This window comes from Rhineura floridana, chromosome 7, assembly GCF_030035675.1.
Source record: "Rhineura floridana isolate rRhiFlo1 chromosome 7, rRhiFlo1.hap2, whole genome shotgun sequence".
NCBI lineage: Eukaryota > Metazoa > Chordata > Lepidosauria > Squamata > Rhineuridae > Rhineura > Rhineura floridana.
The window spans coordinates 108,238,135-108,262,997 of NC_084486.1; the positions used below are offsets into that span (position 1 = coordinate 108,238,135).

The 24,863-nt window shown below is 43.2% G+C and overlaps 1 protein-coding gene across 1 annotated transcript in view; it reads right to left on the reverse strand.

Annotated features, from left to right (window-relative positions):
- SERPINE2 (serpin family E member 2) overlaps window positions 1-24,577 on the reverse strand; it is a 45,963-nt gene extending 21,386 nt beyond the window's left edge. Inside the window, exon 1 of the mRNA XM_061636801.1 lies at window positions 24,431-24,577. The gene's annotated coding sequence lies outside the window, so the exon portion shown is untranslated. The remainder of the gene's footprint in view (window positions 1-24,430) is intronic.
- Window positions 24,578-24,863: the final 286 nt, after the last annotated feature.

The window sequence follows — 24,863 nt, forward strand, 5'->3', positions numbered from 1 at the left end:
TTGGTAACTGATTTAACACTGCTCAGGTTTTCCTGAAGTGGTGGCTGAACTTGTGGCTTCACTGACATGGCATCATCAAAACAGACTTGTTTGCTGACAAGCTAGCAAGTCCCAGGTGTCCTTAGCCCCCAGCCGCAGTTGTGTGGGAGCTGCTTTTCTGTAATGCAATATCATGCTGTGCACTGACTACATGGGAGATACCACTCACTCTGTCCCTGCCACATGGTTGCGGCATTCACACACAGCCCTCGGCTATTTGAGATCACATCATAGAAAAGCTAGTGTGCATGTACATACTTTAAGAGGGCACCCCAACCAGTTGCAAATGGTTCTGCACTCTTGAAGTTGCTGCTGCTACATGTAACAAATCATGCTGGGGATCTAATTATACAGCCACGAGAGTGGATGTATACTATAGCCAGCATAGATTTTTTGCATTCTGCAATGTTAAATTAAAAATACGCCCCATGCCATTCTGATGCTTTCCATAAGCTCATTTCAAAACAAAATCTTACAAAACCTATAGCCCTGAACTCAGAAACACTTGCTAACAACCCTCTAAAGTTTCATGGCGATACACAAAACTGTCAGAGAGAATTGAGAGTTCAAAGTGTAAAAAGAAAGAGAAAACCAGACCCCTTTTGGACTTTTTTCTGAGTTCTCATAATCTGTTGAAATTCATTAAAAATCACCCATGTTCACAGAGTACCTGTAATCCTATTACTGACCTTGCCCCATACTCTGACCTTCATCTTCTACAGTTTAAAAGTTTAAAAAATGCCTGGCTGAGTTTTAATTAATTTAAGAAATTGTGACTTGAACTCAATGATAATGCCGGGAATGTTCAGTAAGAACCAACTGTCAGAGTTCTAAAGCCAATCTCACAGCTGCTTGGCTTGCCTAATCAGGGGGCCACACCCACAACAGACTTTGATTTTACATGAGAGAGTCATGGCTTCACTCAGAGAATCCTGGGAAGTGTAGTTTGTGAAGGGTGCTGAGAGGAGACTCCTATTCCCCTGATAGAGCTTCAATGGCCAGAGTGGTTTAACAGTCTTTCGCTCTGATTGAGGCTCTGTGAGGGGAACAGGGCGTTTTCTAGCAACTCTCATCACCCTTCCCTAACTACACTTCCCGGGATTCTTTGAGAGAAGCCATGACTGTCTAAATTGAAATAAAGGATTGGTGTGGATGTGGCCAGGGACAGCTTTGGTTTAAATCTGGGTGGGAGGCTACATGTGCCTGCTGTAGAATAAAAAGGTGGGGGAAACCCCGAAAAAGAAAGATACCATTCATGTTTTCCTTTTGGAAAGGAAAGGGGCTTCCCCTCTGCCCAGCACCCACTCACCCAATCTCCTCCCCTATCCCTCTCCTCCCTGCCCTTCTCTTCCCCCCTGCCCCTTCCCCAGGTCAGTTTCACCTATCCTAATCATGACTGCACAGGAGTAAATCCCACTGAACTCAAAAAGCATGCAAATGATCAAACCTGTCCTCCCCTCCCTCCTATCCACTCCCTCTTGCCCCTTCCCTCTCCCTTCACCCCTCCCTTCCCCTCACCATCCCCTTCCAATCCCCTCCTTCTGCCGCCGCCTCCTCCCCTCTGTCCTCCTCCTCCCCCCCATGGTCAGTTTTACCTATCCTAGGACCTAGAAGACTAGGATTCAAATCCTCACACAGCCATGAAGCTCACTGGGTGACCCTAGGCCAGTCACTGCCTCTCAGCCTCCAAGAAAGGCAATGGTAAACCACCACTGAATACCGCTTACCATAAAAACTCTATACATAGTGTCACCATAAATCAGGATCAACTTGAGAGCAGTCCATTTCATTTTCAAGCATGATTGCACAGGAGTAAATCCCACAGAACTCAATGGGCAAATGATCAAACCTGCCCTCCCCTCCTCCTCCCTCCCATCCCCTCGCTTTTGCCCCTTCTAATCCCCTCCTTCCCCCTCCCACTCCTGCTGCTCCCCTCTCCCCCTTTTTCCTTCCCTCTATTCACCCCTCCCCCTCCTCCTCCCCATGGTCAGTTTTACCTATCCTAGCCATGATTGCACAGGAGTAAATCCCATTGAACTCAATAAGCATGCAAATGATCAGACCTGCCTTTCCCCTGCTTCCCCTCTTCTCTCCCTTTCTCCTCCCTTCTTCCTCTCCTCCCCTCTTCTTTCTTCCTCCTCCTCTGCCCACTCCAGGCTTCCCTCCCCATGGTCAGTTTTAACTATCCTAAGCATGATTGCATGGGAGTAAATCCCAATGAACTCAAACATGTAAGTGATCAAAACTCCCCTTCTCCTCCCCCTCCTGCCTGCTCCCCTCCCCCTCCTCTCATCCCCTGTGGTCAGTTTCACCTATCCTAAGCACCTATCCTTTGCAGGTGAGTAATAATAATAATAATAAATTTTATTTGTTGGTCGCCTATCTGTCCAGGTTAGTGGACACTCTAGGCGACTTACAATAATAGAGAGCAGTACATAATACAAAATAAAATACAAGCAAACACAATCATAATCAATTTAAAACCAATTTCTATTTAAAACCTTATAAAATTAATCCTCCCCAATCCCATAGGCCCTCCTGAATAGCCAGGTTTTTAAGGCTTGGCGAAAACCCATCAGGGAGGGAGCATGTCGGAGATCAAAAGGAAGGGAATTCCAGAGGGTGGGGGCCACAATCGAAAATGCCCTCTCTCTGGTCCGCACCAGCCTAGCTGTTTTAACTGGTGGGACCGAGAGAAGGTCTTGTGAGGCTGATCTTGTCAGGCGGCATAATTGGTGATTCTTTAGGTGCTCCTTCAGATAGACTGGGCCGAAACCGTATAGGGTTTTAAAGGTCAGCACCAACACCTTGAATTGGGCCCGGTAAACAACTGGTAACCAGTGAAGATCTATTAACACTGGCGTGATATGGTCATGGCGACGGCTGTGCTTAAACAAGCGTGCTGCCGCATTCTGTACCAGCTGTAACTTCCGGACCGTGTTCAAGGGTAACCCCACGTAGAGCGCATTACAGTAGTCTAAGCGAGAGGAGACCAGGGCATGTATCACCCATGGGAGCAGATGAACAGGAAGGTAGGGTCGCAGCCTCCGTATCAGATGTAACTGATACCAAGCTGCCCGACTCACCGCCGAGACCTGAGCCTCCATGGACAGCCTGGAGTCAAGAATGACCCCGAGGCTGCGGACCTCGTCCTTCAGGGGTAATCTCACCCCATTAAGCATCAGGTCCGTAATACCCAGCCTTCCTCTGTCTCCCACAAGCAACACCTCGGAATTGTCGGGATTCAGCTTTAGCCTGTTCTCTCCCATCCATCCACTTACGGATTCCAGGCACTTGGACATGGTATCCACAGCCAACTCTGGTGAGGACTTAAATGAGAGATAGAGCTGAGTGTCATCCGCATATTGGTGACACTGCAGCCCAAAACTCCTGATGATGGCCCCAGCGGTTTCACATAGATGTTAAACAGCATGGGAGAGAGGATAGAGCCCTGTGGCACCCCACAATTAAGAGGCCAAGGGTCTGATACCTCATCTCCCAAAGCTACCCGTTGGTGCCTATCTGAGAGATAGGAATGGAACCACTGTAAAACAGTGCCCCCTATTCCTAATCCCCCTAGGCGATCCAACTGAAAATCCCACTGAACTCAATAAGCATGCAAATGATCAATCCATTCTCAGCAAACTTGCATAGGATCCCATTTCTTACCTGCCGGACTAAAAAGCAGAGAAATTCACTAATAGGCAAAAGACCTTTCAGTTTAGGAACGTACCTATAGCCAAAAGATATTTCTATCGAACTTTAAAAAGCAGGGAAATTGGGCAGCTATAGTGAATGCACCAGAGGAGTAGGACACCTGACCTCCTCTGAGATATTGTACTGCCCTACACATTTGTCAAAATGCAAACACAATTTGGGTTGGTCTTTCACAGTACAATTCACTTTCAGTGTAGCTTGGAAGAATTTGATAATGTGTGCCTCTAAGCATATGGTGAGTGGTGGCAACCAGGGCCGGCTCCAGGAATGCCAGGGCCCTTGGGCATGAGCCCACAGATTGCAGAAGGGGAGCGGAGGGGTGCTGAGGGACCCCCTGTAGCTCCAGGGGCCGTCGGGCCAGTGCCCCACCTGGCCGCCCTTTAGAACCGGCCCTGGTGGCAACACCTGCAGTCAGCACAACTAACAGAAACAAGTCATGTACTGTGCTGACCTTATTTTAGCAGAGAGGAAGCAACATTATTAAGACAGTTGATATAGTTCAGCTTGTCACTTTAAATATGTTTGATTTACTTTGCAATTTTAGTGAAGTTTGCAGTAGTAAATCATTCTCTTTTGCTTCTGTTTCTGTGAATATGTGAACTACAACAACACTTTGCAACACTATAAAAAAGCTCCAAAACCAATTGTGGAATAATGGCACTGACTGTTCTGCAGAATAGTTTCCAATGGACATGAGGAGTGTCTCAGTTTGCACAAGATAAAACCGTGGGAGGTGAAATATATTCTAGCAAAATTCTAGGTGTGCTCTATGTTTTTAATTGACCATGCCCACCTTTCTTTAAGTGGAGTACTTTAAGCATAGCTGGCTGGACACATGCATCTTGGGCAGGCCAAGTTATTTTTTCCAACAATTAGTGTCATTGCTGAAGTAGCAACATATTGTAATCCAACTGATTTTACATCAAACTGCAGTTTCAGATTCAACTGTTAATGCACCCAAAATAGAAATAGAACATAAGCTCCAGTTTGAAACAAAAAAGGCTATCTTCACCATCACATGACATAGGCCAATAAAAAGGCTTTGAAATTAATAAAAATAAATTTGACACAGATTTCTATAATGAGAGAAATATAATTGTCTAGGTTAGATTCTCTGTAGAAACAGTAGCAACACAGGAAAGAAGCAAAGTAAGAAGAACACCAACAAACATACAAAAATGTAATTCTTCATCTTTGGAGATGGCAGGTGTTGCCACCACTCCCCATTTGCTCAGAGACACATGTTACCAAATTCTTCCAAGCTACACAGGAAGTGGATTGTACTGTGAAATACCAACCCAAATTGTGTTTGCAGTTTTACGAATTTGTAGGGTAGTATAGTATCTCAGAGAGGAGGTCAGGTCTCCTGCCTCCCTGGTGCATTCACTATAGCTGTCCAATTTCCCAGTCTTTTAAAGTTTGATAAAAATATCTGTTAGCTAAAGGTACGTTCTTAAACCACATGGTTTTTTGCCTATTAGTGAATTCCTCTTTCATGTTTAAAAGTTAGGCATCTTTCAGTCTTCTACAACAGGCATGGGATACCTGTTGCTCTCCAGGAGTTGTTGGTCTAAGTCCTGTCAGTCCCTGCCAGCATGGGCAATAAGGGAAGATGGGAGTTGGAATTGAATAGCATCTGGAATGCCATAGGTCCGCCACCCCTGTACTACAACTTTAATATTTCAAAATTTTGTTTTTTTAGAAAGTCCGTTTTCTAAAACTTTCACTGCAACCTTATAATTGCACGGATAGCTTCTATGAACTTCAGGACCACACTCTAACTTTGGTGGTCCACAGGCATACCTCCCACTCCAAAACCCATGCTGTTTTAGTCTGTTCTGAATTCAGTTGAAACATGTTAAAGGTATGGTACAAACAGGGTTCCCCACACTTCTGAGTTTGCTGAGCCCTTAATGTGCTTATAAAGTTGTTATCAATCCCAATCCAAAGTCTTAGAAAGGTATATAAAATGAAGTCAGGAAATATCAAAATGTAATCAACAGTTATTAACAAATCAACCACCATTACTAGGAATCATAAAGAATAAAAATAAATAAAATAATTGAAAATAATGATACCACACCACTCTGTACATGCCCACACCCTTTGTGTCTGAGGCTCTGAACAGTTCCTAATTAATTTTTTCACACTATACCTTGCAAACCTCTTTTCCACCCTATGTCTTTTTTGACCCCTAGGTCTTTATACAACCCCTGCATAGTCCCACTGATCCCAATATCAACCATTTTGGGAAACCCTGCAAAAGACCCTCTGTTAGAATGTCTATCTTCCTATTCGACCAATAAATAAGTCATGGCGTATTCAACAGCATATCAAACATACACAGTTTGGCTCTGCAATATGCAACGTGTTATACTATTTATTTATTTATTTATTTCCCCCTTATTGCCAAAATGCCCTCAAGGTGGCTTACAAAAAACACGAACATAACAATACATCAATAGAACATAATACATCAATAAAATAATGCAATTCTCATACCAGTACTTGGTAGCAAGGTTTGTTTTTCACATAGTCAAAGATCGGGGCGGGGGGGGCAAGGGAAAGCCTTGCCTTTAGTTAACAAATATTTACTGCTGTCTACAGGATGCAAATCCAGTAAGGAACAGTGAAATGGGTCAACATGTGATGAAGCTGTCACATACACTCTGTCCGGCTAGATTAGAATAATGCCTCAATTAACTGCAAATCTACTGTTTACTGCACTGGGAAAACTTCCAGCTTCCTAATAGTTGATGAGTTTAACTTTTATGAGTACCCCTGTTCACCTTTTAAATGTTCTAAGACTAGATTTGAAACTGCCATCCACTTGGAAACTCCATAAGAAAAGGTGCAGCAGGCGCTATGTGCCTTCAGACCATAGCCTGGGACCAACTACACGTCTAAACAGCAGCAGAAGAAAAAGGATCCCAAAAGCAAAGAAGCTTCAAGCACATTCAATCCCATTTTTGAAGTGCTGACATATGACCACAATGTGCTCATCATAAAAAAAGCTAGTCTTATCTTTGTCTTCCTGAAGAAAACTATTGGTTAGATTAATGTAAAATAATTGAGGGCATATATTTCCAGGAATAAAGAGAGGGAAGCTAAGCCGTCAATACAGGTCTCAGGTAAGAGAGGGAAATTCTCCACTTTTAGCTACTATATTGGTTATAGTTTCCCCTAGAGATGTGAAGGCCCAGGAAAAAATTGGAAAGTTAGGGACTAAACTTTTTTCCTGATTTTTTCCCAATTTTTCAGGAAAACAAACAAAAAACCTTCAGAGAAAAACAGGAGAAAACAGTTTTCCCCCATTCTTCCTTCTTTTTTCCCCTGGGCCTTCACTTCTCTAGTTCCATTAATGGAAGGATGCAAACAAGGCTGTGGAGTCCGTATGCCAAACCTTCGACTCTGACCCCTCTATTTTTCTACTGTCCGACTCCACAACGCCGACTCCACAGCCCTGGAAAGCGCTGTAAATGTCTTTTTAAATTGGAATCTCTCGTAGGAGCATTTTTATCGCTGCCTGAATATGCACTGATCTTGGCATCACAGCATTTGTCTTTATCTGGGTCCTGTGTCATACACTGACACACAAAATGTTTTCCATCCTGAGTTATGGTGAAATGCTCAAATACAGCTGACTTCATGAGAAGCTTCTTTGAAATTGTGAATTTATATTTTAAAAAATCTGTCAATCAAAATTTATTTTGAAGCTGGAGTCGGAGTCTGTACATTTCTACCAACTCCGACTCCACCCCAAATTGCTTCAAACTCCGACTCCACGACTCCGACTCCACAGCACTCGATGCAAACCATCATCTTTACCAAGAAAAGAGTTCCACTTGCCTCAACACTCTTCCAGTATTTCAGGCTTCCTGCCAGCACATCTTACCTCCTTTCTTGAGCACTCACTCCTCTACCAGTATTCTATCTGCTTGGTACACCCACACAGTAGCATGAGGCAAATCAGGCAGCTCTTCTGACAAAGTTGCTGGAGATACAGCTGAGGACATCTTGGCTGGGGTTGTGTACACTCCACATTAAAAAACAACACAAAACAGAATTCTTCATTCAGGCAGTCCATATTCTGCCCCCTGCATTAAGTTATACAAACTGAGCAAATTTCCTCTCCTTTCTAGTCATCGGTACAGGCAACAGAATATGCAGGTGCCAGAGTGCTAGCTCTCCACCACTGTAAATCTTATTTGGCCATCCTCTAACTTCATATAAGCAGGCATTGCCCACACACTTTTAGCTGTACCTCCACAGCCAAAAGGGCTATACTGTATTAGAAGCAGCCTCATTTTAAAATTAAAGCAGAAATTGAGGAAGCTGTATTTTGCACACAGTACCAACTTCTGCTGTCCTGCAGATTCACTAGCTTCGTTGGCTACAGCTCTTACTAGGTACTCCCCCACCCCAATTACAACTAACAAAACAGAATAAATCCCTTCAGTGTTGAAGAACTACTTTTTCAGCTAAATTAAAACCAGCCAGGCAACCAGCAAATCCTCCTGCTGCAGGGACAGAATCCTCTGTAAAGTTGCCACAGCAGTACCCTGCTTAAAAACCAAACAGGTTGCCTCACTGGGCCAGGCCCAGATTATCTACTCAATTATTCCATTACCACCCACCAAAGGCTAGCCATATACGTTCACACCCCATGGGAGGATTTCCAAAGCTAAGGACCATGTCCTATTTATGCCCTTCTTCCAATACCCAAAGGTACACTGCCTTTGTAGATACACATTCCATTTAACTATCAAGGCTTGTATGCACCAACATACCTATTCTCACTGAATCTGTGCAATTCTATCTTAAAGCAACCACATCTGTGCAGTACTGAATTCCATAATTGAGTTCCGTGATGTAGTACCTCCTTTTATCTGCCCTGAACTGCCAGCTTCGTTGGATGACCTCAAATTGCAATTATGAGGGCTGTGTAACCTGAATCACATTTTGTTGTGACCATTTTGTGGGTTTAAATCTGTCTCTCTTACATCTGAGATTTTTTTCATTAGAACAACTTCACCATACAGTTAGTAACTTTATAAATCTCTACCATGTTGCTGGTTGGTATTAGCCATCTTTGTGTAAACTAGCCTCACCCCACCCCAAAAAACTTCCCATGTAGGGGAGATACTCTTGCCTTTTGATTGGTATAGGAAAGGGCAGCTAAAACACTCTCCAATTCTAAAATGTCCTTTTTGAAGTATGCAGAAGATTAGTACATAGTATCTGTACATAGTATCCTAAATATGGCCACAACATAGATAATGTCTTTAAACAGCAAGCATTATCTTCTCCTCCCTTCCTAGGTATTCCCAAAACTGGAAAAACTGCCTTTTTCAAGTTAACCTATTCAGTGAGCTTTTCACCACTATAAGATGTCTTTCTATATAATCACAGCCATTTTACATACTTATAGTCTGAAATAGATTTTTTGTCACAATATGCTTAATTTTTCAGATACATTGAATTCTTATATGTCTGTCACCCATTTTTCCTGTTTAGAGAGATCCTTTGAGTTTTTCACAGTTTGACATCTGATATGAAAATATAAAGTTGCCTTATACACAGTCAGACACTGGCACTCTAGTTAGCCCAGTATTATCTACTCCTGGGGTTCTTAACCTGTGGTCCATGGATCCCTGGACCCCATGGACTTCGGGGTGCCATGAACGAGGCACAAACAAAATCCATTTCTAATGCAAAAAAATTCACTGTATTTATTTATGGGGCTCCATAGCTTTCATACACCCTTATTGTAGACAACTGGCCATGCTGGCTGGGACTGATGAGAGTTGTAGTCAAACACAGCTGAAGAAAGCCACAATGGATATACCTGCTCTAGACAGCTGCTGCCATTCAGAGGCCTTTCACGATGTGTTTTATCACTTAACTGTTGCTTGTCCACTGAAATAATTTGGTGTCATCTGCAAGTCTGATTATCCCACTGATCCAGAGTCAGGATAGCAAACAAGTTAAATAGCACCAGTCTCAATACAGACTATTTTAGGGAACTCCTCTACTTACCTTCTTTCTTACTAAAGAGTTAAAACCAACTGTTTACCCCCAGGGTTTCCTTCAAACCATTGCGGATTAATTAGAGGAAATGTGGCCCATCCTCTAACCCCCATGAAACAGGGCTAGCACTATGGTAGCTCTATCCCTCCTACTGACACCAGCAGATAGGAGACTGTGATAATTCCAGGGGCAAGGGAGGGGATGTGTAATTGAAGCAATATACCTGAGTAAGGGAGAGGACAAGCCACAGGTGGTTAACCACTCAATATTTGCAAGCCTAAAGAATGAGAGTGACCCTTTGTTAAGACTTGAAATAATACATGTAAAATTTCAGTCTTTACCACAGAGAGTAAACCATGAATATGAGTATTACATGAATATATTGGCACCGTTAAACCATTTTGCAGCAAGAAATAATTCAGCTGGGTTTCACTGCCTACAAAAATCAGAAGCATTTCAAATACAATCTTCTTGTTGCAAGATAGCAGTTCCATATTTAAGCAACAGGCTTCCTAAGCACAATTTGTGGAATGCCACAAGGGGTACTTAAACTGCAGGCCTAGAACCAACGAGATAACCCAAGTGAGAAATCTAGGAAGCTGTTGGAAATCTCAAAGTTGCAGAAGATTTTCAAAAGGGGGCTTCAATGACATGCTCAACTGAATGGGTAAAGGGGCTGCTCAGTTCAAATACGGTTCAACCAGCTGTAAGTCAAAGAAGAAAAAAATGTTTTTAAACCCAGAGGACTTCAACTGGAGAGACACCATAAAATAGGGGGAGGTGCTTGTCCCAGAGAAGCCAGACCTGTCCCTTTCAACAAGGAACATGAACACACACACAAATGCTCCTAGCTGCTACAGGAGAAAGCAGAGTAGTCCACTTCCCTCTGTACTGTTCAGTATGGGGCTGTGTATGCAGTTTCTCTGCCTCAGTCTACAGTGCTACATGATTTACATCTGGGGCTGGCAATATAAATAAGGAAGAGAACCAGCACTTCCCTGCCTCCAATGATTAGTGTAAGGGAGATTAAAGACTTCAAAACAGTTGTATTATCAACAGAATGCTGAACTGGCCAATAGTTAAACCAAATGCAACAATGCCTCAGGTTTGCTCAGCCAATGGTGTGCCTTTTGTTCCTCCAAAGTCTCCCCAGTTCAGCAATGCCCACACATAATAAGTTCACCTATCTTTTCACTGTCTGATCAAAACTTCAGTGGTCTTCCTTGCAGCATATTGCAATTCTTGTATATCAGAAGACTGCTTACTCTAGGGGTAGCCAATGTGGTACCCTCCACACGTTGTGGACTCAAATTCCCATCAGCTGCAGTCAGCATGGCCATTAAATATTAAACAAATTAATATTGAAACAAAGCATCTTTAAAATCCTATTTTTAAAAAAATGCTTGAAAAACATCTTAAAAAGCAATTCTAAGACTTTATCACAGACTGGGATAAGATCTCTACTTAAAAGGCTTGTTGAAAGAGGAAGGTCTTCAGTAGATGCCAAAAAGATAACAGAGATGGTGCCTGTCTTACTCAGAGGGGTGGAATTCCAAAGGGTAGGTGCCACTACACTAAAGGTCCGCCTCCTATGTTGTGGGCAACAGACCTCCTGTTAAGATGGTATCTGCAGGAGGCCCTCACTTGCAGAGTGTAGTGGTCGACTGGGTATATAAGGTGTAAGACTATCTTTCAGATATTCTAGTCCCAAGCTGTAGAGGGCTTTGTACACAAAACCCAGAACCTAGTCTGGTAGCAAATGGACAGCCTGTGCAATTCTTTCAGCAGCAGGGTGACACAGTGGCAATATCCTGCTCCAGTAAGGAGTTGTGCCGCCACGTTTTGACCTGCTGCAACTTCCAAATCTATCTCAAGAGCAGCCCCAAGCAGAGCACACTACAGTAATCCAATCTGGACAACAGTGATCAGGCTAACCCGGTCCAGAAACAGCCACAGTCAAAGCTCGTGAAAGCCACTCCTAGCCACTGAGGTCACCTGGGCCTCTAGCAACAAAGGTGGAACCAGAACACCCCCAGACTGCTCTTTCAGAGGGCATAAAACCCCATCCGAAGCAGGCAACTGACCAATTATCCAAACTGAGGAACCACCAACTCACAGCACCTCCATCTTGCTAGGATCCAGACTCATTTTGCTGGCCATCATCCAGACCACCACCAAGGCCAAGCACTGGTCCAGGGCTTGCACAGCTTCTCCCAATTTAGATGTTACAGAGAAGGAGAGCGGGGTATCATCAGCGTAATGCTGACACCTTGCTCAAATCTCATGCTGACCACTCCCAAGGGCTTCATATAGATGTTAAACAGCACTGGAGACAAGATGGTACCCTGCGGCACCCCACAGCAAAATTGCTGGGGGATGAAAGACAACCACCCAATGCTATTTCCTGAAAACAGCCCTGGAGATGGGATTAGAACCACTGTAAAACAGTGCCTCCCATACCCATCTCACTAAGTTGGCTCAGAAGGATACCATGGCCAATAGTATCAAAAGCAGCCAAGAGATCAAGCAAGAGTAACAGGGTCATACTCCCTCTGCCCTTCTTCCAATAAAGGTTATCCATCAGGGCGACCAAGGCCAATTCAGTCCCATAACCAGGCCTGAACCCAGACTGGAATGGGCCAAGATAATCTGTTTCATCCAAGAGTACTTGCAATTGCTGCGCCACAACCCTCTCAATCACCTTCCCTAAAAAGGGGGCATTTGCAACTGGGCAGTAGTTGTCACAAATCAATGGGTCCAGGGTGGGCTTTGTTGGGAGTAGTTGGATCACTGTCTTTTTCAGGGCAACTGGAACCATGCCCTCATGCAGCAAAGTGTTGACCACACCCTGGATCCACTCGGTCAGACCCTCTTGGCAAGCTTTACTAAGTCAAGAAGGGCAAGGGTCGAGAAGACACGTTGCTGGCCACATCATCACAAGCACCTTCTCCACATCATCAGACCACATCAACTGAAACCATTCCCCAGAAGTTGCAGCAGACATTGCACTGGACACCTCACTGGGGACTACAGTAGATGTGGATGGGGCATCAAGATTGCTATGGAGGCAAGCGACTTTACCCTCAAAATGCCTTGCAAACAATTCACAGTGGGCCTCCAAAGGGTCTAAAACACCATTTCCTGGAATTGATATCAATAGATCCCTGACAATATGAAATAGCTCCACTGCACAACGACTTGAGCATGTGATGGTGGCAGAGAAGTGGGCCTTCTTTGCCACCTTCACTGTCACACAGTTATGATGTTTTACTTGTGCCTGATCAGCCTCACAGCACATCTTTCACCACTTGTGTGCTAGCCGTTGTCCAGCCTGTTTCTTTGCCCTTAGTTCATTGATGTACCAAGGTGCAAACCAGGCTCCACAAGAAGAGAAGGTGCTCGGGGGCAACCATGTAAAGAGCCCAATGCACCTCGCTGTTTCACAGTGTGACAAGGGCTTCAACAGGGTCACCTGCTCTGTCTACTGGGAATCCCCCAGAACACTAAGGAATCCAGTAGATTCCATTAGTCTCAGGGGGAGACCATCTTAATCTGTCCCCTACCCCTGCAGGGGAGGATTGTAGCCCTAAGTCTAAACTTCACCAGAAAGAGGTCTGACTATGACAATGGGGTGACATCCACATCCCCCATCTCTAGACCACTCCTTCCTCCATCTGGAGCAAAAACCAATTTGAGATGTGCCCTGCCCTATGCATCAGGCTGGTGCTAACTTGAGACAGTCCCATGGTTGTCATGGAGGCCATCAAGTCCTGAGCCAGAACACTAGAGGCATCCTCAGCATGGACACTGAAATCACCCAGGACTATCATTCTGTGCTTCTCCAATACCACAGCCAAGATGGCCTCTGCCAGCTTGGTCAGAGAAGCTACTGGGCAAAAGGGTGGATGGTACATCATCAGCAACCTCAGTATACTGTCTCCTTGGTCTGACACCAGGTGCAGGCCCTCACGGCCAACTCCAAGACAGAGTGGCTTCCTGGTGACTGAGACAGAAGTTCTGTAGACCGCAGCAACCCCTTCCACCCCGGTCCCTGCAGCCTGTGCTGGTGTTGCACTGAGTATCCAGGTGGGCAAAGCTGCTTCAGATCAACTCCTCCCAGCTCACCCACCCAGGTCTCGGTAATGCACCCCAAATTGGCACCCTTATCCATGATGAAATCATGGATATGTGGTCTTATTGTGTGTTGATCTAGCATCAAACAACAGCACACACAGGCCAGTGGGCACAGCAGATGAGCAATGAGGAACCCATACATGGGAGGAATGGGAACAGGGAACAAGACGCAGATAGCCTTGCCCTCATATTCTATGGTAGCTCACCATGGTTATACCTCCCTCTACCCATGATCACTGAATTGGGGTACAATCACCCATGTCCCCCTTTCTAAGACTCCTCCTAAACACCTGATATGGACGCAACAAGAGCACACTGATGTTCCTGCTTATAGTGTAAATATGGTAAGTGCTGTTTATATAGAAGACATATGGTAAGTGGAGTTAAAGAGGAGGGGGGAGTACATGAGCAGTAGAATGCTGGATGATTGGCTGAGCACTTGGATGGCTGGGAGTATAAATGGAAGAATGACAGTTGAATCTGGGTGGATGTTGGGAGTGTGGAGAAAGAGGTGTTTGAGGGTGGAGGTCAGGAGTGTGGAGAAAGAGGGAGTTGGAGTTCTGATTAATAATAAGTCAAGTACAAAACAGGAATAGATGAAACCATACGCTTGTGAAACATTCTAAAACTAATCTTGTTATTTCTGATATTTAATAAATACTTATTTGGTTTACCAAAGGCCTGATCCTTGGCTGGGGGATATACATACCAGAAGGGAGGGCAAGGTAATTACCAAGGCTGAACAGAAACAGTATCTAATGGTGGCAGCGGTGAAGGGAGGAATAATAACAATTCAAGTATCCAGAGCAACCCAGAGTTGTATGCGTTATCTATAAAGATACAAGGGGGTTGGGAACAGCATAAGCACGCAGTCACAAAAGTAACCAGCTAGAGAGAGACTCAGGCAAAGTCTCTGGGAGTATTGGTTATAGGACATGACTGGTGGTGCTGCCTAGCAGGGGGATCTAGTGAGATCTGTGCTAGAGCGGAGTGAGAAACCATATAAAGGACGGTCCGGACTGGTGGTGACCCTGGTGGTATCTAGTGAAAGGCAGTAGCCACAAGCAGGTGGGAACCTGACAGGGAGAGCCAGGGAAGGACGTCACACACACCAACAAAACCTACTATATAAAATGTATATAAACTACATTTAGCATCTGCAACAAACCAAAATCTTTCTGCGAGCAGTGTTGCAATTTCTTGACGCAAAATATTTTACGGCATAGGTGAATCTCCTCTGACACAATGAGAAGTGAAGATGGACAGCTTACAGAGCCTATTCCCAAACAAACTCTGGAATAAAAGCTGTCATAGCAGCCACATAGTGGCAGGCATAATTGTGGCTGTGCAGATCTAGCACTAGCACTGAAAACTGCTGTGCTGATGGATACAGCTCTACACAATAAACATAGGTAATTTAATTTTAGATATATACACTGAGCTTGACTAGAGATGCAAATCTAAAGCTACAATCAGATGACTAGTTACTGAAAGTTTCACAATGAAAGAGGCACTTCCACACCACATTTTGTTATCTGTCACACTGTTCGATACTTTTTGCTTTTTTAACTGAAAAAGGTTCCACTAGAAATATATCTCTTCTCTCATGGTTTATGAACTGGCCGTTTTCCTTGCTACTAACCCAAAACTTTCAGATATTGGAGCCTTTTTAGTTTTATATGCCAATTTTTCACCACAGAACCTATTCAATATATTATGATTTCTTCTAGAAATCCATCTGATAAATCTATTTCTTGGTATTTTAATTGTTCAGAAAACATATATTTTATTTGTTTTAATTATTCATGTATTGAATATTTATTGTTTTTATGGTTTATATAATCCACTCTGACGGTTATAAATGAAGCTACTTAAATTTCAAATGTGTTTTAATTCATTTTAATATTGTATTTTACATTCTTAACCCACCCTGGGACCTATTGGTGAAGGGCAGGCAATAAATAACAACAACAACAACAACAACAACAGGTAGTCTAGATCCCCCTTTTTCACATTGTTTATTATTTATTTATTTATTATGCGATTTGTTAGTCGCCCATCTGGCTGGTAGACCAGCCACTCTGGGCGACGTACACATTAAAACAGTATATAAAACAGTTAAAAACTTAAAGCAACAGTAAAACTAGCCCGTTCCAAAAGCCTGCCTAAAAAACCAGGTCTTCAGGGTCCGGCGGAAGCTCATTATAGACAGGGCATGGCGTAGATCAGTTGGGAGAGAATTCCACAGGGTGGGGGCCACAATTGAGAAGGCCCTCTCTCGAGTCCTCACCAGTCTAGCTGTTTTGACCGGTGGGATCCAGAGAAGGTCTTCTGAGGCTGATCTTGTTGAGCGGCATCCCTGTCAATGCTGGAGGCGCTCCTTCAGGTAAGCTGGGCCACAACTGTATAGGGTTTTAAAGGTTAAAACCAACACCTTGAATTGGGCTCGGTACACAACCGGTAACCAATGCAACTCCTTCAACACAGGAGTGATGTGATCTCTGTGGCGGCCGCCTGTAATCAGACACGCCGCTGCATTTTGTACCAGCTGTAACTTCCGGACCGTTTTCAAGGGTAACCCCACATAGAGCGCATTACAGTAGTCTAGGCGAGGGGTGATCAGGGCATGCACCACCGGTGGTAGTAGATGATTGGGAAGGTAGGGGCGTAGCCTCCGTATCAGATGGAGTTGATACAGAGCTGCCCGGCTCACAGCCGAAACTTGAGCCTCCATGGACAGCTGGGAGTCAAGAACGACCCCCAGGCTACGAACCTGGTCTTTCAGGGGCAGTCGTACCCCGTTGAGCACCAGGTCTATATCTCCCAGCCTTCCCTTGTCTCCCACAAACAGCACCTCGGTTTTGTCAGGATTCAGCTTCAGTTTATTCCTTCCCATCCAGCCACTCACCGACTCCAGACATCTGGACAGGGTTTCCACAGCCAACCTTGGTGAAGATTTAAATGAGAGATGGAGCTGCATGTCATCCACATACTGATGACACTGCAGCCCAAATCTCCTGATGATTGCTCCCAGCGGCTTTATATAGATGTTAAAAAGCACTGGAGAAAGGATAGATCCCTGTGGTACCCCATTATTATATTATATACAATATAAATTGTATATTTATTTATTTATTTATTCAACTTATTAGTCGCTTATCTGGCTGAATTGTCAGCCACTCTAAGCGACGTACAAAGCAGAACATGTAAACATCAAAACATTAAGAGACTAACAATAAAAACTAACAATAACGTAAAAGCAACAAATTCCAATAATAATAGGGCTTCTCTCCTGTATAGTCCAGAGGTGTAACTACCGATGGATGTTCCTGGTGTAAGCATAGAACCAGTGTGGCAATAGTTCATTTGCAAGATGTAAAGCAACATCCTCCCCCGATCTTAACATCCAGCAACTCCAAGAAAGAGAGGGGCGGGACAACAGGCCCCTTGAAATCAACAGGGCAGTTCTCAAGGAAGCCAAGGCAGAGGAGCCAGGGCGTAAACGCGTATAAAAGTTACTGGATGCATGAATACAGAATTGTTTTAGAAAAACTTGGAAGATCTCAAGCCTGCAAAACTCTAGGAGGAAATTCTTCTGTACAGTCAGAAAAGGAGGAGTGAGACTCACACCATTTACACTTAAGTTTGTTGGGAATGGTAGTCTGCATTCTAATAATTTAGACCCTGGACAAAAAAAATAGTGCACAGAGTGCATTTCAAGAGCTTTCATTCTACTGTGATTTTTCTTTTCTTATCTGCCATAATAGGGCAAGTGATAGAAATATATTGACGTTGTTATGTGCCTTCAAGTCAATTATGACTTATTGGTGACCCTATGAATCAGCCATCTCCAACAGCATCTGTTATAAACCACCCTGTTCAGATCTTGTAAGTTCAGGTCTGTGGCTTCCTTTATGGAATCAAGCCATCTGTTGTTTGGTCTTCCTCTTTTTCTACTCCCTTGTGTTTTTCCCAGCATTATTGTCTTTTCTAGTGAATCATGTCTTCTCATTATGTGTCCAAAGTATGATAACCTCAGTTGCATCATTTTAGCTTCTAGTGATAGTTCTGGTTTAATTTGTTCTAACACCCAATTATTTGTCTTTTTTGCAGTCCATGGTATGCGATAATGACATTAAGAAATTAATAAAAAGTCATATGAAGAGGTCATTAACAAATTATGCACCAGGAAATAGTTATTTATACCTTGGAACATTACCACTGACAGTTTGATAGACAGCAATGTTCAAAACAGAGAATGAAGTAGATAGATTCATCCCTTTATTTAGTTTACAGACAGCAGAGGGTGCACTTACATCCAATTGAATTCACTAAACATTCAGAACATAAATCTTTCTAAAGACTAAACGTATATTTTGTTCTTGTTGACTTCTACATGAAGACACAAAATAAGTAATATTGTCTGACTAAAATGAGTTTATTCACTGTACACCTGGAGTATTCATTTACTCATTAAAGCTGTCAAGACTGATAGTTCTACTGTCAACTTAGAGATACAAGGTTGGGAAACACTTAAGATCATGTTAAAATGAAAGTGGTTTTTATCTCTTCTGACAGTGTATGCAAACCTTGACAGTGAGAAGGTGTAATTATTCAGTAAAGAACATTAGCAGTCATCAGAAGAAAGCTAAGAAACTTGTATTGGACAGGCTCACCATGTTGACAACTACAGAAAATAAGTTTTGGAGAAACATTTGCCACTAAAGCTATATTCTTGCTGCCTTTATAGAACATTCCATTATTCCACCAATCCAATAACATAAAAACTTGATTTACTGTTGCTTGCATTAATGGGAGCCTTACCTATTATTTATAAATAAAAATGTAACTACAATTAATAAAATGTTCCGTGATTCTTGATCTCTGAAGGAAGGTACACAACATGACTAGATCACATGTGAAAGCTTCTCTAATTATCTCTCCAAAAAAGGTCAACAGTATTCTGGCAATCTTCTCCAACTTGGTGCTCTCCAGAGGTTTTGGAAGCAACTCCCATCAGCCCCAGCCAGCATGGCCATCAGTTGAGGAAGGCTGATGTATAAGGAGACATTCTATCCTAGCTTATGTCCAAAATGTTGGTTCCCAATTGAAACACCAACATTCCATTGGTACAAAGAAAGTTATTTGAAAACACCAATTTAGAGTCCTTAATAAGAAGGTAACACGGTACCCATTGTTTCCTGTAGCACATCCTTTTGATACACTGATAATCAAAAGCACAGTACCTATAAAATGTATGCACTGAGAGTTAAAACCTTTCAGTTGTGTTCTTGATAAGCATGCAATTAGTGGACCAGATTTTGATACACAAATATTTTATTTATTTATATCCCACCCTTCCTCCCAGCAGCAGCCCAGGGCAGCAAACAAAAGCACTAAAACACTTTAAAGCATAAAAACAGACTTTAAAATACATTAAAACAAAACATATTTAAAAGCTTTTTTAAAAAAACAAAGCTTTCAAGACATCTTTAAACAAAAAAGATTAAAAACGTATTGTTTTAAAAAAGGGTTAAAAACATATTAAAAAGGAGTTCCAGCAAAGATGCAGACTGGGATAAGGTCTCAACTTAAAAGGCTTTTTGAAAGAAGAAGGTTTTCAATAGGCACCGAAAAGATAACTGCAATGGCGCCTATCTAATATTTAAGGGTAGGGAATTCCACAGGGTAGGTGCCACCACACTAAAGGTCTGTTTCCTATGTTGTGTGGAACGGACCTCTTGATAAGATGGTATCTGCAGGAGGCCCTCACCTGCAGAGCGCAGTGATCGACCGGGTATATAAGGGATAAGACGGTCTTTCAGGTATCCTGGTCCCAAGCTGTATAGGGCTTTGTACACCAAGACTAGAACCTTGAACTTGGCCCGGTAGCAAATGGGTAGCCAGTACAATTCTTTCAGCAGCAGGGTGACATGTTGGCAACACCCTGCCCCAGTGAGCAGTCTCGCCGCTGCATTTTGCACCAGCTGCAACTTCCGGACCAACCTCAACGGCAGCCCCACACAGAGTGCATTACAGTAATCCAGCCTGGAGGTTACCAGTGCATGGACAATAGTGATCAGGCTATCCCAGTCCAGAAACAGCCGCAACTGTCTTATCAGCTAAAGCTGGTAAAAGGCACTCCTAGGCACTGAGGTCACCTGGGCCTCCAGAAACAAAGATGAATCCAGGAGCACCCCCAGACTATGGACCTGCTCTTTCAGAGACAGTACAACCCCATCCAAAGCAGGCAACTGACCAATTATCTGAACTTGGGAATCACCAACCCACAGCACCCCCATCTTGCTAGGATTCAGACTCAGTTTATTGGTCCTCATCCAGACCACCACCGAGTCCAGGCAGCGGTCCAAGGCTTGTACAGCCTCTCCCAATTCAGATGTTACGGAGAAATAGAGCTGGGTATCATCAGCATAGAGTGCTGACACCTCACCCCAAATCTCCAGATGACCACTCCCAAGGGCTGCATATAGATGTTAAACAGCATAGGGAACATGCACGCCACAGCACAACTACCGGGGGCCGAAAGACAATCACCCAATGCTATTCTCTGAAAATGACCTTGGAGATGGGATCAGAACCATTGCAAAACAGTGTCCCCAATACCCATATCACCAAGTCGGCCCAAAAGGATACCATGGTCAATGGATTCAAAAGCCTCTGAGAGATTAAGAGTAACAGGGTTGCACTCCCCCTGTCCTTCTCCAGATAAAGGTCATCCATCTGGGTGACCAAGGCCCATTCAGTCCCATAACCAGGCCTGAACTCAGACTGGGATGGGCCAAGATAATCTGTTTCATCCAAGAGTACCTGCAATTGCTGCGCCACAACCCTCTCAATCACCTTCCCTAAGAAGGTGGTATTTGCGACCGCTAGGTAATTGTCGCAGACCAATGGGTCCAGGGTGGGCTTTTTCAGGAGCAGTAGGATCATCGCCTCTTTCAGAGCAGCTGGAACCACTCCCTTCCGCAATGATGTGTTGACCACACCCTGGATCCACTCAGTCAACCTTCCTCAGAAAGCTTTAATAAGCCAAGAAGGGCAAGGGTCGAATAAGTTTGTGTTTAGCAGCTCCTACTGGGAAGAACGGTGGGCTATAAATCTAATACATAATAATAAATAAATAAATAATATTAGCTGCCACTAGGTCAAAAATAACACTCACTCAACCTTTAATTTCTTCAGCTGTGTTCCTTCATCTTCATGCTTTGTGTTTGTGCTTTAAATTGTGGAATATAGTGTTTTACATGGCAGCAATGTGTTAAAAGCATTGACAATGCAGAATTAACTGTTCCTAAAACAACCATATTAATTTAAGCAATACTATATTGTTTACGTGCTCACTACCTATGAATGTTATCAGCAATGCAATGAACATACAATTCTCTGTTTAGAAAAAACAAAGCAGCAAACTACTAAAAGTATGCTAAAACGAAAAGCTGAAGTATTTGCACACAACTGCTTATGACGGTATAGTGTATTCAAATAAATTGCTATGTGAATAAAGAGTTAATACACCCCTGATCTTCAAAAAAGATACAGTAAGTTTACTCATTTTCAGTCAGGTACATTTTTAGTCTTGAAAATACACCATGTTCCCATTTGCCCAAGCCTCATCACAAATTATTTAAGTTTCCAAAATGTTCACACACAGTCTCATGAGGGTAACAAGCTAAATGCAAGACAAACTGTCAGCTATAGCTATATTGGCCACAATATTGAAGAACCGTGTCAAAAGAGCTTCTACTTTAATTCAACAAACAAGGATGCTCAAATATCTCTCTCAGGGCCAAAATATACACATCCCCAAACACCTGGAAGATCTACAATACTATTGTTTATTTTGTGCCTATTTACTTGTTCCACTGAAGCTCTCAGATTCTTTCTTAATAGTTCAGGTGGACTCTAAAAACAGTTCTGGGCACAGAAATGTTGCCTTTCTAGAGCATACACTTTATGGCTACTAATTATTCACTCCCAACAGTTACTCAAAGGATATTGCAAGCAATTGCTCATCAGAAAACCAAATGCTTTGCCAAGCTTTAACTAGGAAAGGCATTCCAGTTCCATGACTGAGAGAACAAAAGGTTCATCCCATTTCCAACAGAAAAGTCACTCCATTCAGTTCAGGTAGACTGGCTCAAGAAACTGATATGAAAAATATAATTCCATCCATTAAGCAAGAATGTTGCACTCAAGCCACAATATGGTGTTGTGCTCACAAGAAGTCGTTTTTGACCAAGCATTACATTTTAAGTGAGCTACAGTTCTTGGCTGCAGTAGTGAAGAAATACTCAGACATTATACACCTCTCTCATGATCTACTCTTTGACTAACATAACAGTAGATTTCCCTGTCAAGCTTGTTAGAAACTGAAAGCCAACAGACTAAACTGTATTTCAGACTTCGGTAGAACAGCAATGTCCTCTGCTCATCTAAGGGTGAGCACAACCCATAAGCAAGTCAGCAAGACACACTTGCATAATGGTTTGTGTTATCAAATTGGTGGTCATACATTAGATTCATCATAAAATTATTTGCAAAAAAGCAGTCCTGAACAGCTTAGTCTTACACAGAAACTACCAATTTTCATTAACATGTCTTCCTAACTAATAGTGTTTTTTTCCTCTTTTTGAAGTGTACACAGAACCTTAACTGGGCAGGTTTGAGCAACTGTACACACTGAAGAGTTAAAAATAAGGCCTTTGAAATTTAAGATCACTTTTCAATTCTGTGGTGACATTCAACACTAAATGAAACATTTTATACAAATAAATATTCTTAGGCTTCAGCTCAAGATTCTACTTCCAAAAATAAAAATTATAATAAAAATATATAAGTATATGAAAGCATCAAAAGCAGGCTGTCTACTACATTAATAGTAGGTAAACCATTTACATTTTGCTTTCAGACAAGGGTACTACAGAGATTTAGGCAAATCAATGATACACACATGCGTGCACATACATACATACACACACCACGCTTTTATAGACTGTATTTTGAACTGGGCTCCTACCAACTAAGGCCATGATGTGGAGTCTACTATCTCATTTTAAACAAATTCTATTTCACAGTTATCTTACAAGTGTCCAGAACATCTCAGTCCAAGAAAAATGGCTCTCCCTCCCCACATACACACACTCACACTCATTGTGGGAAAAATGCTTCAGCCTGATATCACAGGATCACTAAGCGTTACATATTCGCAAGGAAATTATCTGTCAGCTTCAGTCTGCACATCTTTTTATCGTTCTCATTTTCCAGTTCCATATGGGGATATATCCTGCACTAAGTATGCCTTAAATATGCCATATACTAGGCTAGCATAACTTCACTAAACTCAGTTGTGCTGTTAACATTTTTACAACCATCCACACAAAAAAATGTTAGAGGTTCTTTAACAGCCTTCCTGTGATCACCATCACTTTATGGAGACACTCAGATGAGAACACTTGTCTGTGTAGCAGATTGTACCCTATGAACAACATCTTCACCACATACACTTTTTATAACAGTCACCTGTTCCCTATGACACACCCGTGACACACACAGAGAACACTAGCGTCCTAGTCCTTGTTTGCAAATTACCACTCACTCATAGCAAGTAAAAATTGCCTCTGGATGATAAGAATTAGTTCTTTTCAATAGCCTAGAAACAAAACTAAAGCTGAAATCCAATACATGCCTACGCAGAAGCAAGCTCCATTGCGTTCAATGGGGCATACTCTCAAGTAAGTATGCATTGGATTGCAACCTAAAGGTATTTGTGGACATGCGGACTAATTAAGTTTTTGTAGGGATTAGTAACTTGACTGGACTTATTTTTAGGGCTGCCTCAACCCGTAGGATGGAGGAGACTACACACAAATATGGGGTAAAGTGTTGGGAAGCAAACCACAAAAGGGACTCTCTAATGCGCTATAACTCCAACATTAATTCCGTCTGGGCACCGAAATCGAACGACATTGAGACGCTCTTCTCCCAAAAGCTGAAAAGCGCAGAGTTGCGGGTTCTAGGATCTTCTGCAGCGTCATGTACTACGGACTGACCGAACTGGAGGAAGGCGAGGAGCATTACTACAAGCCCTTGTGAATTCAACTCCAAGAGTCAGACACTGAACATAAACCTTTTGTAAACTCTACAGTTACTTCTCCCTCTCCCCGTCCCACAAACGCAACCTCTCTCCTCCTACACCCCCCACACCTATTACAATTCAACCTGGAAAAAAAGCTGAAAGAGGAATAACCTTAAAGCGGAAAATACCATCTCCCTAAACGACGACAAAGAAATGGAAAGTAAACAAGCCAGGGAGAGGATAATTATAAGGTCGCCCAATTACTCACATATGGAAGCTGGGGGTGGTGAAGGTAGAAGAAGGTAATCCCATTAAAAAATGTAAAGAGGAAGGACGGGGGGAACTCCTATTACAGGGGAAGCCCTACCCCCGCGAAATGACCCCTGAAAAACCAAGCAGCCAAAGTATTCTCACCTCACGCTCACTTGGAGACGCGCCTCCTCCAAGAAACAAGAACAGCAACTGTAGCAACTGAGCCACCGCCTCCCGCTCAGCTCAGCGACTAAACGCAGCGGCCGCCCAGAATCCAGCATTTATCCCGCCCGCCGGTGAGAGAGCGCAGAAGCGGCCGGACGGCGCCCACTATATTTTTCCCCTCCCCCTGGCTTTTCCTTCTCCGCCTCCTCCTCTATCCTACGTCCCGCACACTCCGCCCTTTCTCAAAGGACCACGCCGTGAGAGGGCCTCGCCTTCCGCCCTGAGACGCCACCCTCGCTCAAGTTCAGCAGCATCTCCTCGTCCCTCTGAGGAATGTCCAGGGCTCTCAAAAAAGGGAGCAGTGAGAAGAACAACGTAGTTGATGTGCTAACATGGCCTTTCTTCCTAATTTCGTTTCAGTCAGTCACAA